A 13808-nucleotide genomic window follows, 5' to 3' on the forward strand; every position below is an offset into this window, starting at 1 on the left:
TGTGTGGAAAACCAACAAGAGTTAACTTAATTCCCCTTCAACACAAGTGAATAGTTTTACTGTGTGCCTATACTGTGCAAAACACTGTGGTAGGTAATGAGGTCAAGATACCCTGCCTTCAAGGCTCCTCCAAATCAACTTGCCTTTTTTTTGCCTTTCACATGAACAAAATGGTCTTAAATTTTCAAAATAGAAAGAAATTTTACTTTATATATGAAGGCCCTGCTTAATAACATGATCAGTTCTCACATTCAAGAATGAGAAAATGGTAACCATTAAAAACAACCCCCAAAAAAATGAGAAATAAAAACAAACCACAGGGCTTCCCTGGTGGCACAGTGGATTAAGAATCGCCTGCCCATGCAGAGGACACGGGTTGGGTCCCTGATCCGGGAAGACCCCCATGATGCGGAGCAATGAAGACCGTGAACCACAATGACGGAGCCCGTGCCCCAGGGCCCGCAGGCTGAAACTGCTGAAACTCACACGCCAAGAGCCTGTGCCCTGTGACGAGAGAAGCCATCTCCACGAGCAGCCCGAGCGCAGCAGCAGAGCGTAGCCCCGGCTTGCCGCAACCAGAGAAAACCCTGAGCAGCAATGAAGACCCAGTGCAGCCAAAAATATTTTTTTAAACAAAATAAAACAGAGAAATTTGATTTTTAAAAGCATACCTTTTAGGTAAATGTACACTATGTGTAGAGTTGTCTCGATCAAACAATACTTTTAAAAATCAAGATAGGATAATATATGTAGAAAAGATTAAGATTCTAACCTTTGCTCTTTGTTGGATCTGAAGGTATTTTTATCCCAGAAGTCATAATGCAAGGAAAGAATCTGATGCAATCTTATTCATTAAAAATCTTAAGAAAGCAATCAACTCTGCAGGCTCAAGACATAAAAAAGCACAGAGAAATGGCAAAATGGTTAAAGTACAGAATATTAATATCATTGCATTTCTGGTTTTTTCCCTGCAGAATCATTTTAAGCATGATAGGCAACATTCTTCCTCCAGTAGATCAGGGATAACCTTTTAGAAACTTGAAATTATGAGGCCAACTATTAAAAATTTTTCCACAAAATTTTAATGAATTAAAGACATATTCCAAAGGGATGCTTATAATTTATTCCTTATATGTGCAGAATTTCCAAGGCCCTTGAATCCTATAGGTTATTAGAATTCTCTCACTTGATATCTTGTGAAAAGATAACTGAAAAACAACATAGTTCACCAGATTTCAAACTGCCTGCAACACAGCACCCAGAGTATTGATGAGTAGACCGATTTCAGACTAAAGGGTGGTTGTCAGTTCTATTCTAAGGCCTTACTTCTGATCTGTCCAAATATTAAGAGTGACTTGAAAGAGTACACGACGATCTGCTTATCAGATCCATAGATGACATGGAGCTGAGGCAGACAGTAACTTCACTGCTTGATGAAGTCAGGAGTCAGTAGGTCTCAATGGAATAAAATGGATAAAATCCTATCCATGTAAAATGGATAGGATTTACATGAAAATAAATAGGTTAAATGTGGAAATATGGCACACGAGTTTATGAAAATTCACTCATGTAGAAGAAAGATGATGTGACAAAACTATACTACGGTTTCACAGACAACCTGGGGGGCTAGGGTGGGAAGAGGGAGGGGGGTTCAGGATGCGGGGGACACAGGGATACCTGTGGCTGATTCATACTGATGTACAGCAAAAACCATCACAACATTGTAAAGTGATTATCCTCCAATTAAAATAAATAAATAATTCAAAAAAGGTGGGGAGGGAAGCAAGAGGGCACATGTGGATAGGAACATTTCTTGAGACCTATAGGCTCCTAACTGTGGACAAAGAGACATATGCATTATTATTACCTTTTTGCAAAAGTTCAGAGACAAAGTAATTTCCCTATGTCCTACGGATTATAAGAAGCAAACCTGGGATTTGAATCTATTGCAATCTTGCTGCAAAGCCCTGCTGTTTTCAACCCATCATTATGTAAACAGGACAGTACAGATAGTCTGATAACGAATGCAATCTTAGGTTAGATCAATAAAAGTACAATGCCAGAACAAAGGAGGTCAGATTACTGATGGGAATCAAAGACAGAGAGGGATGCATACACCTCATATCAACAGGAGAAGAAAGAAGCAAGTAGGGGTGATTTCACACAATGAAATACTACTCAGTGTGAAAAAGAACAAACTGGTGACACATGCACCACCCTAGATCAATCTCAAAACCATGTCAAATAAAAGAAGCCAAATGAAAAAGACTGCATGCTGTTTGATTTCATTAATATGAAGTTAAAATTAAAGTCTAGAATGATAGGACTTTCCCGGTGGCTCAGTGGTAAAGACTGCGCTTGCCAATGAAGGAGACACGAGTTTGATCTCTGATGTGGGACGATCCCACAGGCCACAGAGCAACCAAGCCCGTGTGCCACAACTGCTGAGTCTGTGCTCCAGAGTCCATGAGGCGCAACTACTGAAGCCCGCACACCCCGGAGCCTGTGCTCCCCAACAAGAGGAGCCACAGCAATGAGAAGCCCGTGTGCCACAACTAGAGAGGGGCCCCCGCTGACCACAGCTAGAGAAAAGCCCGTGCACCCGTGAAGACCCAGCATAGCCAAAAATAAACAAAGAAGTATTGCCAAGTCACTTCAGTCATGTCCAACACTTAGGGACCCCATGGACTGTAGCCCACCAGGCTCCTCTATCCATGGGATTCTCCAGGCAAGAACACTGGAATGGGTTGCCATTTCTTTCTCTGAAGTAAGTATTAAAAGTAAAGTCTATGGTGAGAGAAATCAGAAGAGCAGTTGTCCACGAAGAATTTGCCATGAAAGGGCGTAAGGGAATGTTCCGGAACGAGGAAAATGCTTTACATCTTGACTGGGAAAGTGTTCACAGGCAAGTGGACACAACTGTCCAAATTCAAACTATAAACTTGAGATGTATATATCTTATAGTTTGGAAATTCTCTCTATTCAAAGAAAAAACTAATGCATAGAAACTGGAAACTGTGGATAAGCAAGTGGACAGTGAAGAGGAAATCATGACCTATGTGAAACATACGATCCAGGAAATACTATTCGCAAACATTACTTTCACTAGCAAGAAGTACAGGACAAGACAGCTGAAATGACATGGCAGTCACGTTAAAATGACACCGTTCTGTAATAGAAAGAAACAGTAATCAATACTTTTTAGGGAGTACAATTAGGACGGATAAGTAGACATTTTACCTGAATCTAAGAAAGGAACTTCTATAACTGGAGCAGTCCAAAAGTGGAATTATCTGCCAGTGAGTAATACATCCCCCACTGTGCAGGGTGCCACCTGAAGGTAGATGGTCTCCTGTTGGGATGTGTGTAGAGGGTGTTCAGCATCTAAGGTGCCTCTCTCCGTTCTGAGGCTCCCTGCATCTGGGTTCTGAAGCTCACTCTGACATGCATGGATAAAGCTCACCTTCTACGTACATCGTCCAAACTCTCAACCTCATTCTCAACCTGCCTTCAACACCCAGGACACACAAGTGCACCCACATCCACAAATCCATGCACCAGTGATTAACAGAAGCAACATCTACCCAGCTTCCTCCTCTCCAACACTCTAATCTCAGATCCTCCTCCTGAATGGTGGGTAAAAAAAAAAAAAAAAAAAAAACACCACTTTTACCCTTTCAGGTGTGAAGGTACTCCATGATTTTGCTGAAGCAAAAGAATATTCTTTATTTACTTATTTATTATTGAGAGCCTAGTATGTAGCCAGCATGTTCTGGACACTAGAGAGAAAAAGACAACTCCCATCTTGGTGAAGCTTACATTCTTCTTAACACACATCAAGTTGCTTAGGATAAGAACATCGTCCTACTGCTTAACCCTGATGGGTATTTTGGAGTGATGAATGAATACCCACTGACTTAGCTTGATGTGAGAAGATCACACAGTATGAACGTACAGAAGCCTCAGGAGAACACAGGGCTTATCCAAGACTTAGAGTATTTTGCTCCTCTACCCAGTAAAAATCTCTATTGAAATGTCAGATGGTTGAGGAAATGCTCATTTTCACTTCTGTTCTTATACTTGACTGATAAGCCAATGCACTGTGGCTCCATAGGTCTACTGTGAATTTACAATTAGTCTAATGATCTCCCCAGAGGGACTCCATGAGCCTCAGCAGGACTTAACAAAATTGACTGAGCTCTAGCCAATAAATCACAGCCTGTTAGCTGACATTAATTTATAATTTCAGGCACAGGGATAAAATTACTCACAACAGATACTTTTAAATTGAGAGAGGAGTCCAGGTAACAAAATTTGAATGCCACAAACCCTTCTAGAATAAAAACTCAGAAAACCACCTCTGCAGCAATACTTTTGGGGGAGTTGCCTTCAACCTTGCCTAATGAGCCAAGAGAAAATGTTTCAAGTAGGCACCAGTTCCAGACCTTGAATTGATAAGACCACATTTTTAAGTCATACCCAAATGCTAGCCCTAAACTTCAGGTTAGTTCTCAGAGGAAAACTAGATATTTGTTTCACAGGTATCAGAGGTGGGGAGTTCCAAAGGGTAACAGACACAAACTCTGCACACTTGAGGATGAGAACCACCGGCTCTGTGGCCTCGTCCTCCACGTGTAACAAACTTTGCTAACCTCTGCTTTCTTCTGCTTTCACCATTCATGTCTCCACTTAACCTCCTGCCACATCAGTTCATTTCAGTTCATATCAGTCGCTCAGTCGTGTCCGACTCTTTGCAACCCCATGAATCGCAGCACGCCAGGCCTCCCTGTCCATCACCAACTCCCACAGTTCACTTAGACTCACATCCATCGAGTCGGTGATGCCATCCAGCCATCTCATCCTCTGTCGTCCCCTTCTCCTCCTGCCCCCAGTCCCTCCCAGCATCAGAGTCTTTTCCAATGAGTCAGCTCTTCGCACGAGGTGGCCAAAGTACTGGAGTTTCAGCTTCAGCATCATTCCTTCCAAAGAAATCCCAGGACTGATCTCCTTTAGAATGGATTGGTTGGATTTCCTTGCAGTCCAAGGGACTCTCAAGTCTTCTCCAACACCACAGTTCACAAGCATCAATTCTTCGGCGCTCAGCCTTCTTCACAGTCCAACTTTCACATCCATACATGACCACAGGAAAAACCATAGCCTTGACTAGAGGAACCTTTGTTGGCAAAGTAATGTCTCTGCTTTTGAATATGCTATCTAGGTTGGTCCTGACACATAGAGACATATAAAATCGCCAACAGAAAAAAATATAAAAATGCAAGGGTGAATGGGTGTGTCTGTGTGACTGTCTGCTTGCAAATCAACACACTGCTACACTGGGAGAGGGTGGAAAGGAGAAAGAAGAACATCATAATGTAGACAATTCCAACTCTAAAGTGATCCGAGTAAGAGGCTGCGCTGAACAAACAGAAAGTGAAAGTGAAGTCCAAGTCCGACACTTTGGGACCCCATGGACTGCAGTGTACCAGGCTCCTCCGTTCATGGGATTTTCCAGGCAAGAGTACTGGAGTGGGTTGCCATTTCCTTCTCCAGAGGATCTTCCTGACCCAGGGATTGAACTCAGGTCTCCCGCATTGTAGGCAGACACTTTACCATCTGAGCCACCAGGGAAATAAATCCTTGACAAACAGAAGCTCTGTTCAAAAAGGAAAAAGGGCCCCTTGCTGAAACGGAAAATCTGGGGAAGAGGCGGCACTATGGCAGAAAATAGCTTTGAGATTTTATCTGAAAATCCTTCTCAAGAAGCGTGAGCTACAGAATCCTAGAGATACTCTGTTAAGAGTTAGAGAGTTTACAGAGAAATACCAGTAAAAACCTACTGAATCAAAAAAAAAAAAAAAAAATAGTGGATACGTCCCTTCCCTCCCTCCCCCAGCACAGGAAGCTCAGCTCAGCACTCTGTGATGACCTAGATAGGTGGGATGGGGCTGGGAGATGCAAAAGGGAGGGTCTATATGTATGCGTATGGCTGATTTAGTCATTGTCTAACAGAAACGAACACAGCATGTTAAAGCAATTATATTCCAATAAAAAAAGAAAATACTAAAAACAAGGTGAATAGATGTATAACTGATTCATTTTGCTGTACAGCAGAAACTAACACAACATATATACTATATTCCAATAGAAATAATTTTCAAAAAAATCCTTTTCTACTTAATATTTGGGAAACCTCAGATTTGGATAATTTATTACAACCTAGCTAAATACCCAAACCTCACAGTGGGGAAAAAAAAAAGTAATAGCAAGGTGACAAAATGCCTCCTAAAAGTGAAGTAAGAAATGACTTTATTCACCTTTGGCGACTTTGCCTAAGTCATCCTGTATTATCTAAGTCACCTTGTATGACACCAGATTAATCCAAGAACGTGCAATGGCCGTAGGGAGCGGTCATCTGACCCAGCGGGCTTCCCCAGGGCAGGTGATATTCTCATAAAATGGCGGCATCACTGGCTGACCGGTTCCAATATTAACATTAAAGTTTTGAATGAAGGAACTTGTAAATAGACACTGGGGAATATATAACATCTATGTATTTATGTGGAAAAGAGACATGATGGAAAATGTGAGGATAGCTGTCTATAAATAAACACTCCACAAGGAAGAAACAGAAAACAGGACAAAAAAAAAAGGAAACTAATTAGAAATTTTAACCAAATAAGTAATTTTTCTAGAGAAGGGAAAAAAAAAAAAATTACTCTTCCACTCATAGCTTTTCAAATTCTGAGAAAAAGAAGAGTGTAATATAATTTGACGCTCATCTGCATGTTATGTGTAAGGCTGTCTCCTAGGTGTCATCAAGATGTTTAAAGAGGTTTTAAACATAAATATGCCTTCGAGGGTTTTGCAGTACAGGCAGGTGAAATCAGGCAGGCAGATCCCACCAGGAGTACACCAATCCTAAAAGCTCAGTGGTGAACTAGCTTTTTGAAATACAGAGGAATCCCCCAGGGTGGGGAGGGGGGGTGTTGGGTGGGGTGGTGGGGAAGGGTGGGGAGAGGTTAAGGAAACATTGCTCCTTAATGTCTACAGTTTACGGCTAAACATTTCAGGCTATAAGAGGGAATGAATACAAGATAAATTGTGAATTTATATTCTGAATCAATTAGAAAGGTAAGCTAGTAGTTACAACTCCCTAACTCTAATCCTAACCCTATGCTAACTCGATGGGAATTTTCTTTAGAATAATGTCAGATTGATGGATTCTTTTTTTTTCTTCCTTTTCAACTGTGTGGCCATATGTTGGTTCAGCACCTTCCAAGACCACTGAGTACAACTCCATCATGGGTTGCGTGCATGAGTGCTAAGTTGCTTCAGTTGTGTCCAACTCTTTGCAATGCTATGGAATGTAGCCTGCCAGGCTCCTCCATTTAAGGGATTCTCCAGACAACTGCAGTGGGTTGCTATGCCCTCCTCTAGGGGATCCTCCCCACCCAGGGATTCAACTCTCCTCTCTTCTGTCTCCCGCACTGGCAGGCAGATTCTTTACCACCAGCACCACCTGGGAAGTCCTGTGCAATTTCTACACTGCACAAAACCCCAAGCCCGGAGGGTCGGTAAAGACTGAAATCCCGGCAGAAGTCACAGGCCAATGTATTGTCGTACCCAAGGGCTGTGTTCCAGCAAAAGGCTGCTTCTCTGCCATTCTCCTCAGGACAAAAATCCCACAAAGACAGAAAGTCATGGGGCTCGTCGGGAGTCATCCACCCTGAGATGGTGCCTTTCCCTAATTCAGCTATTCCTAAGTCATACAAAGGCATTACCCTGATAAACCCCACTGTCTAGACAAAAATCTGGACCCAAAGTACCATTTCATTTCACCATCATCAAACAACAGAAAAGAAACTATTTCCTTAGTAATGTTTGCTGTGTATAAAACTCTGTAGAGAGAAAAAAAAAAAATGTTTAACCTGGAAAACTATACCATCTATGTATATTATACACAGTAACCAAGCAACAAGAGGGAATTCCAAAGTTTTGTATGCTTGGTTTTACTCCCTGGGAAATAAGTACTGAGGAAGTTAAACATAGGAAAGACCATGGACTCTGGAGCCAGACTCCCGGATTGCATTCCAGCTCTGAATTCCTACCTACACAACTTTGGGCAAGTTAGTTAAATTCTAGGGGCCTCAGTTTATTCTGTTGTAACTAGAGTAATAACGGTATATGGCAAAGTCTTCAGAGATCAAATATATCCATGTCAAGAGCCTGAATACAAAGTGTGCAATAAATGTTAGATACTATCTGGACATACAATCAAACACTATTAAAATCTGAATAACCAACTTTTCCAAATAGAAAGTAGCATTTTTAAGAGCAGAAATGGAAGTACAGTGAACAAAAGACAAATTCTGCTTTCCAAAGATGCCTGCATAAAGACTTCTGACAAGAATAAAAAGCTTCAAAACGCGCTTTTATTCGTTTTAGCTACTTTCAGATATTTAAGGTCATTAATGTGAGCTGCCATAGCTTTTCAGCATCAAATTTCCTTGAATCTTATCTCTATTCCAACTAAGACTCAAAAACAAAAAAAAATCACAAAAGGTCACGTTCTCTTCTTCTTAAAAGAAATACAAAAGAAACTAGAACAGAAGCTGACTGTTCTCATGAAAATAGTGTATGCAAAATCATATATCCAATTCCACTTTTGATCCCTATTCCAGATAAAATACTTGTAAAAAGGCACAAGTGTATTATGGACAAGGCATTAATTACAACAGTTTGTATATTTCATTATGGGAAACTTCAAATACTAAATAGGACAGAACAGGATAACGAAGCCCCCTGTGCCCATTTCTCAGCTGTTATCAGCTAATGGCCAATCTTTATTTCTCTCTAGTCTCACATACTTGCTGTCTCCAACAAGTGTTTTAGCACAGCTCACAGGTTATCATTTTTGTCACATTATTTTCACAGGTTTATTGAAACATAATCAACATACAATCCAATGCCTGTGTTTAAAATGTACAGTTTGGTAAGTTTTAACATAGGTATACACCCCTGGAATTATTACCACAGTCAAGATAATGAGCACTTCCATCACACCCAAATGTTCTCTTATGTCTGACGGTAATTTCTTCCTCTCAACCCCCCTGCTCTCCCAACAGGCAACCATTGACCTATTTTCTACCACTTTAATTATCAGGGTTTTGTATCAGTGGAGTCCTATGGCATGTACATTTTTGGTCTATATTACGTCACTCAGCATAATTATTGTTGTTTCTATCAATACTTTCATTCCTTTCTATTGCAGAGTAGTCTTCCATTGTTCGGATACACCATGAGGTGCTTATCTACTCATCTGTTGATGGACACTTGGTTTATTTTCTATCTGAGGATGTTATAAATTAAGCTGTTGTGAATATCCATATCCATCGACAACTCTCTGTAGAGACCCATGCTTTTACTACTCTTGGAGAAATATCTAGGAATAAAGTATCTGGGTCATATGGTAGACATGTGTTTAACTTTTTAAAATTCTAAAACTTTTTCCTAAGTGGTTATACCATTTTTTATTTCTACCAGCAGTGTATAAGATTTCCAGTTGACCTACCTCCTTAAAAATACATGGTATTGTCAACCTTTTCAAGTTTTGACATATAAGTTTAGAGTTGTTTGGTGGTAGTTCAATGTGGTTTTATACTTCATTTATCTTCTTGTGCTTTACTGCCATCCATATATCTTTGGAGCACCTATTCAAATCTTTTATCTATTTCTTTAATTAGATAGTTAAGTTTTGAAAGTTCCTTATCTATTAAAGATACAAGTCCTCTATCAGATATGTGATTTACTACCTATTTTTGTCAGTCTATGACATGTTTTTTGTTGATGTTTTCTCTTAAAAGTGTCTTTCAAATAGTAGAAGTTCTAAATTTTGACGAAACCTAATTTACCAGCTTTTTCTCTTAAGGAGTGCGCTTTCAGTGTCGTATCTAGGAAGTCTTTCCCTATCCTTGAAGGTGCAGAAGTTTTTTATCCTATAACTTCTTCTAGTCGGTTTACAGTTTCAGGTTTTACTTTTAATCTGTAATGCATTTAGAGTTTGTGAGTTCAGTTTTTACTTATGAGTATCAAATTTGTTGAAAATGCTTTTTCTCCACTGAATTGCTTTTGCACTGTTCCTAAAAACTGACCATCTATGTCTGGGTCTATTTCCACTCCTTCTACTGTTTCACTGTTCTATTCCTTATTCTTGATACCTAAACCACACTGCTTTTCAGTTAGGTAATTTAAATCCTCAATCTTTGTTCTTTTTATTTCGCAAAGTTATCTTGGTTAGTCTACGTTCTTTGATTTCCACAAGAATTTAAGACTTATCTTGTCTAGTTTTTAAAGTGTCTGTTGATACGTTGATTGGGACTGCACTAAATCTGTGATCAATTTAGAAAGAATCAGCACTTTAAAAACTCAGTTGCATTTTCCAATCCATGAATATGGTTTATCTCTCCATATATTTTAGGTCATCTTTAATTTCACTCAGGAATGTTTTCGTTTTCTGTGCCCAAGTCTTAAACATATTTTGTCAAATTTATCCCCAAGTATTTCATATTTTTGATATTATTATAAATAGTACTGTTCTTTTAAGATCGATTTCCCTTTTACATTACTATGACAATTTTTATTGATATAATTGACATTAAACATTATATTAGTTTCAAAAGTACAACATAGTGATTTCCATTCTTAGTTATCAATATAAAAAACAATTATTTTTGTATTGGTTATGTATCCCACGAATTTGACTAAACTCAGTTCTAGAAACTTTGATGATTCCAAAGGGCTTTCCACTTAATCACTGTCACCTGCAAATCGTTTTACTTTCTTCTTTCCAAACAGAATCCCTTTCTTTTCTTTTTATTATTACACTGGCTAGAACCTCCAGTACGACGGTGAATGGAAGTGATGAGAGTGGCCATCTTTGCCTTGTTTCTAACAGGTATGGTTCAATTCAGTTGCTCAGTTGTGTCCAACTCTTTGTCACCCCATGGACTGCAGCACGCCAGGCCTCCCTGTCCATCACTAACTCCCAGAGCTTACTCAAACTCATGTCCATTGGGTCGGTGATGCCATCCAACCATCTCATCCTGTGTCGTCCCCTTCTCCTCCCACCCTCAATCTTTCCCAGCATCAGGGTCTTTTCAAATGAGTCAGTTCTTCGCATCAGGTGGCCAAAGTATTGGAGTTTCAGCTTCAGTATCAGTCCTTCCAATGAATATTCAGGATTGATCTCTAGGATGGACTGGTTGGATCTCCTTGCAGTCCAAGGGACTCTCAAGATTCTCCTCCAACACCACAGTTCAAAAGCATCAATTCTTAGGTCCTCAGTTTTCCTTATAGTCCAACTCTAATATCTATACATGACCACTGGAAAAACCATAGCTTTGACTAAACGGACTTTTGAGAGGAGACATCAAGTCTTTCCCCATTAAATACAATAGTAGCTATAGGTTTTTCATACATGTGAGTGAGTTTTTTTATCTCAAACATTGAAGCTTTTATCTCTAGAAGTTTTATTTTGGTCTTTTTCAATCTTCCATGTCTCTACTTCACAGTCAATATTTCCTTTAGTTTCCTGAACATTTGGAGTACCGTGTTAATAACCTTTAATGCCCTTGCCTACTGATTCTATCACGAATCATTGCTGAGTTAGTTTCACTAGACTGAGTTTCCTCTTCATTGTGGGCTATATTTCTCTACTTCTATATATGCCAAAAACTTTTGGATTGGATGCTGGACACAGTATATATTACCTTATTTGACGCCAGGTACTTCTCTAGTCCTACGTATATGTAGATTATTTGGCTGTATCGGGTCTCAGTTGTGGCATGGGGGAGTTCTCGTTGCCTCGCACGTAATCTTTTGCTATGACACAGACTGCCTGGCTGTTGAGCGTGGTCCAGTAGCCGTGGTGCATCGGCTTAGTTGCCCCAAAGCGTGTGGGATCTTAGTTTCCCAACCAAGGACTGAACCTGCGTACCTCGCGGTGGAGGGTGGATTCTTAACCACGGGGCCACCAGGAAAGTTCCTCCATATATATTCTTGAAATTTGCTCTCAGACATAGTTAAGTTACTTGGGAAGAATCTGATGCTTTTATGCCTTACTTTTAAGCTTTATTTGTGATAATCAGACCTGCATTTAGCCTGGAGTTCATTTTTTCCCAGCACTGACCCTTCCTGGAATTCTCTCGAAGGCCCTGTGAAATATCACATTCTCTACTTTGGCTGCTGGGAGCAAGAAGCAAGAATATTCTGGAGCCGTCATGAGCGCTGGACGCCGTTCCCTCTGGCACTTCACAGCGGCTCTCTCCCCTGCCCCAGGGTGTTTCCTCACAAGCCCACGCTCATCAGTGCCCATCTCAGCACTCAAAGGAGGCACTCCGCTCATCTCAGGACTTCCCTTGGTGCAGCACTCTCTTTACTCTGTCCTGCAAATTCTGATCACCTTGCTTTCCCCCAGACTCGGGAAGGTTACTCTGGAAGACAGGTTTTCCCTGGCTTCCCCATTCCTACACTGATGGCTGAAAACTTCCCTTAAGTCAAAAGCTGCTGCAATTCTCAAGTTCATCTCATTTGTTTCCCACTCTCATATATATTTTTTAGATTCCATACATAAGAATATCATACAGTATTTGTCTTTCTCTGATTTATTTTACTTGGCATAACGCCCTCCAAGTATTCCAGCTGGAATACTACTCAGCTCTAAAAAGAACAAAATTTTGCCACTTGCAGCAACATGGATAGATTTGGAGGGCATAATGCCAAATGAAATAAGTCAGACCGAGAAAGACAAATACTATATAATGTTGCTTACACATGGAATCTAAAAAATACAGCATACTAGTTCAGTTCAGTCACTCAGTTGTGCAAACTAGTGGATATAATGAAAAAGAAGCAGACTCAACCTTTAAAACTGTAAATCACTATACTGCACATCTGTAACATACAATATCATACATCAATCACACGGCAGTTAAAAATACAGAATAAGATTTTTAAAAGGGAAGAGGCAACTCTATGTTTAAGTCATTTAATAAATCTGACGCAGAAGGAAGGAAAAGCAGAAAAGCAGCAATCGCTCATATTATCCAGGGTGGAGGGATACTGAGTCCTTTTCAAGGCTTGGACAGGGATACATGTTTCCTATGCTCAGTGGTCCCATTTCTGACTTGACCCATCACACTCTCAGAGTGACCCTGTCTGATGTCAATGCTCCATGAAATTGTTTACGTTACCCAGGAGAACACCATGGCCAGTTCCCCCAGGTCAGGTCTGTTTTTCTTTTTTTCATGACTAAGAGAACCAGAGCCTCACAGCCCTACTGGTAAAAAGTTCAGTTCAGTCTCTCAGTCATGTCCGATTCTTTGCGACCCCATGGACTGCAGCACGCCAGGCTTCCCTGTCCATCACCAACTTTGGAATTACTCAAACTCATATCCATCAAGTCAGTGGTGCCATCCCACCATCTCATTCTCTGTCATCCCCATGTCCTCCTGCCTTCAATCTTTCCCAGCATCAGGGTTTTTTCCAATGAGTCTGATCTTCACATCAGGTGGCCAAAGTATTGGAGTTCAAGTTTCAGCATCAGTCCTTCCAATGAGTACTCAGGATTGATTTCCTCTAGGATGGACTGGTTGGATCTCCTTGTAGCACAAGAGATTCTCAAGAGTCTCCTATTGGTAGAAAGACTAAACTAAGTAATTAGAAAATGGATTCCCCATCACTTTCAGGACTGAAAAGGCTTTGAGACCCCGTGAAGGAGAGCCACTCACCGAGGAAGCCACCACAATTTC

The 13808-nt window shown here is 40.5% G+C and overlaps 1 long non-coding RNA gene across 12 annotated transcripts in view; it reads right to left on the minus strand.

The window, feature by feature from the left end:
- The window catches only part of LOC129635788 (uncharacterized), a 240093-nt gene that overhangs the window by 208511 nt on the left and 17774 nt on the right, over positions 1-13808 (minus strand). The window contains exon 3 of one of the 12 annotated variants that reach the window (XR_008706451.1): positions 12922-13688. The exons of the other annotated variants lie outside the window; for them this stretch is intronic. This is a non-coding gene — a long non-coding RNA (uncharacterized LOC129635788). Of the gene's footprint in view, positions 1-12921; positions 13689-13808 lie in introns of those variants that run through there. 12 annotated transcript variants of the gene reach the window in all.

This window comes from Bubalus kerabau, chromosome 21 (assembly GCF_029407905.1).
Source record: "Bubalus kerabau isolate K-KA32 ecotype Philippines breed swamp buffalo chromosome 21, PCC_UOA_SB_1v2, whole genome shotgun sequence".
Classification (NCBI taxonomy): Eukaryota; Metazoa; Chordata; class Mammalia; order Artiodactyla; family Bovidae; genus Bubalus; species Bubalus kerabau.